At 40.4% G+C, this 6,314-nt stretch overlaps 1 non-coding gene across 1 annotated transcript; it reads right to left on the bottom strand.

Moving 5' to 3' along the window:
• Positions 1 to 5,156: 5,156 nt before the first annotated feature.
• LOC145141735 (small nucleolar RNA R71) lies at positions 5,157 to 5,263 on the bottom strand. The gene has a single exon (XR_013722930.1). It is a non-coding gene; the product is annotated as a small nucleolar RNA R71 (small nucleolar RNA).
• Positions 5,264 to 6,314: the final 1,051 nt, after the last annotated feature.

Genomic DNA, 6,314 nt, shown 5'->3' with positions numbered 1-6,314 from the left:
AACTCGGCGAGTAGGAGGCTATACAAATCTGTTTTATTCAATTTTAATTACTGGGTTTTGTTTGTTTGTGCTTTCTTAATGTTGTCATGCAGGTACCATGTCCAGACGAGGTCAGTCTTCAAGAGGGGGAAGCCAAGGGGACATCCCGTGGCTCTCGTTCCGCTAAATCACATCTAAATCGTCTCAAGCCCGTGCCATAAACAAGTTAGAAGCTTTAAAACAGAAAGAGATTCATTTACCCAATGCAGTGGATTGGGATTGGATGGGGAAAGTTGGTTTAGAAGAAGAGCTAACACCATATTTGGTGAAAGAATGTAATTTGGGGGATTCAACCATCATATGTGATGGTTGGTTACAGCTTTTCAAAATTCAAGAACCAGTCTACGCTGAATTATGTTGGGAGTTTTTTGCTACCATCTCATTCCGAGGTGGTAGTGAGTACTACAATCCCAATGTAGTTTCCTTTTCTCTTGGTGGAGAGCTGCGACAATGCAGCATGGCTGAATTTTCATGGAGGCTTGGAATCTATGAGCAAAGCACTATGTTGAATGAAGATTTTGAAGTTTTTTTAGAGAATTGCCACAAAGATCTCCCCGAGGGAGTGGTTGCTTCTACCTGGTGGAATACTATTGCTAACCGGGTGTACATCCCATCTACCGCACAGGAGGGTCACATACGTTCACCGATCCACCGTCTCATTCATCGGTTCATTGCTAGCACGATTAATATGCGAAAGTACTGGGACAAGGTCCCGACCCTTGACATCTTTTATCTTTGGAGTATTATTACTCCCGATGTTTTCTGCAATCTCCCCTATCGCATAGCCAAGTATCTTGCTGAAGGGGCTGTTAAGGAGAAGATGAACTCCAAGATTAATGGAGGGATGTTTGTGACGAGGCTTGCAAGGTCATTTGGGGTATTAGATTTGCAAGAGTCAAGGGCGCTGACGGTCATTTATCCCCCTCCGTTCAACACCGCATTATATAGGAGGGCAAGGATTGTGGAAAAATTTGGTGATTCTTTTTCTATTCCTCGTGCGGATGAGCCGGTTAACCCCGAGGAGCCGGGAAGGCGAGTGAGGCAGCGAAGTGAGCGGGTACGGGAAGACCCACCGGTTATTCCGGTGGAAGAAGAGAACGATGGATGGAATCAACTTGAGTACCGGCGCTACTTGGATGATATTGGAAGAGGAGTTAACTATAACAATCAATCATTTGACTATCTCTTCCAACAAATGAACATCGCACCGAGACCTGGACCCGGCTACCCCTACATCATGAGTTGGAAAGAAAGGATGAGGAAAGGCAATGAAGGAGGAGGAAGTGGAGCTGGAGGAGCCGACGTAGATGATGAAGAATGAAGAATGTTTCTTTTGTGTTTTTAATTTATTTTCGTGATGTTTGATTTGGACCACTTGTTAAACTTGGATGATTTTATTTCTCGTTAGGACTTTTGGTTGCTTTCAATTTTGTCTGTTTTTTTTTCAGGATTGGAAGGTTAGGATGCATTTAGAAGTCTTATGGGTCAAGGTTCAAGTCAAGAATGTTCAATTGGGAGTGCGAAGTCTTTTCCATTAAGTTCGAGTCCGTTAGAGTTGGGAGTGTAGAGTGCTTTATTACTGAAGTAATTAGAAAAAGAGTCACTGAATTACCCCAATCCAGCACTTCAGTCGAATGGAAAACTCAGCGCCTACTCGCCGAGTGCACATACCCTACTCGGCGAGTGCATGGACTAATTCACGACTTCTCTGCCAGTTAGCAACATACTCGCCGAGTACACGACTTACTCGCCGAGTCCATCATCATTTTTCGGATTCCAGAGTTGTTTTGGGCACGTTCATTGCAGTTTTATCCAACTCTTTCATACAGGATCATTGCTGAAGGTTTCTAGGAGTTGTATCCTACATCTTTGACTCATTTGCAAGTCTACCACACGCGACATGACACCCAAGACATGGATGAGCTGTTCCCATGTTTAAAGTCATTCAAAAATGGAGCTACATTGAAGATGATCAGCCTCGCCACTACTATTCCAGGGGAGTTTGTTCCAATTCCCTCTTTATTTTTTATGTTCTTATTCATGCATAATATGCAATGGGGACATTGCATAAATTAAGTGTGGGGTAGGGGGTTGGTAACATTTAGTTAAAATTTAGATTAATTTTAAAATTTTGCATAAAATTGCTAGGGCTAATTTAGATATTTTGGTAAAAACAATTAGGGATCATGCTAGTATTATATTTGATGATTCCATGAGGACCCAAATGTTTAGTTGAGCCTATATACGTTCTAGTGCATTTGTGGCTCCCTTATTCTAGTGAAATCATGAGACAAAAACACAACCTCGCTTAGCCCAAAGGATGCAATATGTTTAGCATCGTGTACTTGAAATGTATCCAGGAAAATTGTTATCATTAATCAATAAAGGTTGAAGTTGAGTGCCCCTGCTTAAGCATGTAGGTACTGAGTGAAAAAGTGAGTTACATGAAAAAAAAAAGAGAATTACAAAAGAAAAGTTTGAAGAATTTTTGGAGCATCAAAGTCAAATATGAAATTAGAAGATCAAAAATTCCAAGAAATTCAAAAAGTTGAAGATACCAAAAACCAAACAACAAAGTGGTGAATTCAAAGAGATCAAAGATCAAATGCCAAAGAAATGAAGAATTCCAAAGAGCTCCAATGTGGTATCATAAATTGTAATTATCTAGATTATGTATGCTTGGGTTACTCAACCAAAAACACCTTGAGGTTAAGAGGTTTTCTGAGGATGGATTCGGAAGGATGCATAAAATGAGCATAGTTCGGGGTGAGTGGGCGAATGTTTATGAGGATTGTGAGTATTTAGAGTATGGGGGTTATTAGGAATTTTAGACACAAATGTGCGCGTTGCGGTCTTGGCATAATGGTTGGGTTCGACGTGAGTTGTCCTATGTGATTCTAATATGTTAAAATTCAGTTTTGCTTGGGGGCAAGCAAAAGTCAAGTGTGGGGTATTTTGATATGTGCATAATTAATCATATGTTTAACATATATTTTTATTCATTTTTGGCTAATTATATGCATAATATGGACAAAAGGTACTTAATAATGCTTATATTGTGTTTTCAGTCCAAAAGACATGCTTGGAAGCAGAAGGAAAAAGGAGAAGCAATTAGAGACCAAAGAATGAAGGAAAAGGGAAAACTACACACTTACTCGGCGAGTCCACGCTAGTACTCGGCGAGTTCATTAGAATGTTCCCGAAAGAAAAGTCAAGATTCCTTGCCGAATACGGAGTCCACGCTAGTACTCGGCGAGTGTGCGACCTACTCGCCGAGTAGCCCCTGTTTTGTGATAATTATAAATAGCGGGTTTTAATCCAATTAAGGGACTTCTGGAACCTTTGGGGAGAAGCAAGCTGCAATTGAAGAGCCAGAAGAACCCTAGAGAACGAAGATATAACCTAGAATCCAATTCCGAAGAAGATTTGAGGCACATTCTCATCATTCTACTTAATCTATTGTTTCTCAATTATGGTTAGACAATTAGAATTCGTTTTATTGCTGTTAATTACCTCAATCATGAGCTAAAACTCTTAAACTTCTGTTTGGGGATACAAAATTGATATTATGGTTTGATTTTATGGTAGGATTAATTTAATATTTGTGATTTTGTTGATTCTAGCTTGTTAAAGAACCTTATGTGTGAATAATAACTAATTTTCTGTTAATAGGAAGATAATTAAATAGTATGAACATCTTTTAATTATCAACCCCATATGTTTATGTAACCACTTTATCATATGTCTAGGACTAACGAACGTGAAACTAGAATTAATAAGAAAAATTAGGTAAATTCATGTGTGAGCTTGTTTGATGACCATCAGCAAGAGGTTAACTAAAGGACCAACTTAGTTAGCTATTACAAGTCTAAATTAACCCGAATAAATAATCTAGTGAATTAAATTAAATTAGACAACTGATCACTGTTTGAGTTAGTTTGTTTTCTAAGGATTATCGTAGCGAACGCAAGGCTAATCACTTGAATCGGTAGCCAATAGAAGAATTAATCCATTGCACTATTACCATAATATCAACCATAGGATCAATTGAGTTGAACTAAACAGAAGTCCCTTTTATTATTGAATTCAGTTAAATCTTTGTTTTTCTAGTTCTTAGCTCAAGTAGTATTAGTAAGTTTCTAGTCTTGAAAAACTAGAGAAAATCCATATTTACTATTTAATTTAGATAAAATTAGTCTTTAGTTTTAATTTACCGTTCCCTGAGTTCGACACTCTACTTACTTAACTATACCACTAAAAGACAGGTTCACTGCCTTTGTGTGCTTAATTTATAACTCAAAAGTTGGATTAAAACCAGTGCATTTTACACACATTAAGTTTTTGGCGCCGTTGCCGGGGAACGGTTCTAAATTAGCACTAATTTCTATTTTTATCGATCATTTGTGTGGGATTTATCTTACACAAAGTTAATTCTGAGTTGTTTCATGACCCGAGGATCTGATACACCTTTGATCCCTCCTCTAGACGACCCGGAATCCGCCCTAAGGAAGAACAAAGGAAAATCCGTTGGAGAATCCGCTTCTTCAAGGAATTCGCCACTAAAGAACCTAAAGTCCGTTTTCAGCAAGAAGAAGAGCAGCAAATCAGGAGCATCCAGTGCCTCTTTGACAATCGAAGACCCTATTAAAGAAGACGCCGAGCACGAGACCGAGGAAGAAGAAGACCCTACATTCGGTCACATTTCCGATTCCGATGACGAATTAGCTATTCTCATGGCTAACATTGATGAAGTCCCCATGGGGGAATGGAAGAAGAGGATACGCGATGATACTGGACCGGGACTTGTGCAACCCGCAATCCCCGCTACTGCTACTTTTGAACTCAAGGGTCACATCCTGGCTCTACTTAAGGAGATCCCCTTCACAGGCAAAGACCACGAAGACGCTTATAAACACTTGGACGAAGTCAATGATGTAGCTGATTATTTCAATGTTCCAAATGTGCCTCGGGAAACTCAGCTACTTCGCATGCTTCCGGTTACTTTGAAGGGTGCTGCCAAGGATTGGCTCAAGTCATTGCCCCCAGGATCTATAACTACATGGGCCCAAATGAAAGAAGAGTTCATTGATCAATTCTGCCCGCCATCCAAGATATCCAAGCTAAAGAAAGCCATAGCCAACTTTGAACAACAAGCTGGAGAATCACTATACGAAGCGTGGGAGAGGTACAAGAGCCTGCTAAGGAATTGCCCACATCATGACCTCAATAGTCAACAAGAAGTCTCCATCTTCTATGATGGAGTAAATGTTACCACTAGGCAATTACTTGACTCGCAAGGTCCACTCACGAAAAAGGCACCTCCAGTGATAAAGCAACTAATTGAAGAATTCTCTAAGCATTCTAGAGAATACCACAATCCAAGAAATGATGTGACGAGGGGGGCCGCCTATGCAGCTTCAGAAGACTTGTCAGCAGTTATGGCTATGCTAAAAACCATGGATAGGAGGATGGATAAAATGGACCAAACGATACATGCTATTCGGGTGGGTTGCGAAAATTGCAATGGGCCTCACCTTACTAGAGACTGCGATTTGGACGAGAATGGCAACAAAAAGGTGCAAGTTTGTTACTCAAGTGGGGACCAATATGATGAAGATTGGCGTAGACCAAAGAAAGAGTGGCTCCCTTATGACGAGTACAAGAAGGCTAAGGAACAGAAGTTCAAGCAAAAGGGAAGTGGTTTTTACCAAAAGGAGGAGCCATCACAAGAAAGAAAACCAAGTTTGGAAGAAATGCTTACCAAATTTGTAGCTGCTTCAGAAAAAAGACATAGTGATCATGATGCTGCAATTCAAGAAACAAGGACCATGCTTAGAAACCAGCAAGCATCTATCCACAACATAGAAACACAGCTGGGGCAACTTGCTCAACAAATAAACCAGAGATCACCGGGCGAACTTCCTAGCAAAACCGAAAACAACCCACGAGGCGCGCACATAAACATAGTCACAACAAGAAGTGGGAAAATAATCACTCCTCTGGCCCCTATTCAGAATGAAGCACCCAAAGAATCACAGAAGGAGGAAGCAGAAAATCAAGCAGAAAGTCAAAATCTTCAATCTGACAGTTATACTCGCCGAGTACAGAATAGGGACTCGGCGAGTCCACTGCCAAATCCGAACAATCCATTGCCATACCCAGCCCGAGCCAAGAAACTGAAGCAGGAAGAGGAGTACCAGAAGTTTCTAGATCATATAAAGGCTCTTCAGATCAACATACCCTTCATCGAGGCTGTTGCACAAATGCCCAAATAT

Source organism: Lactuca virosa, chromosome 9, assembly GCF_052849685.1.
Source record: "Lactuca virosa cultivar CGN04683 chromosome 9, Lactuca_virosa_CGN04683_v6, whole genome shotgun sequence".
Lineage (NCBI taxonomy): Eukaryota > Viridiplantae > Streptophyta > Magnoliopsida > Asterales > Asteraceae > Lactuca > Lactuca virosa.
Note: the sequence above shows the minus strand (reverse complement) of the source record. Positions and strands in the feature narration are given on the sequence as shown.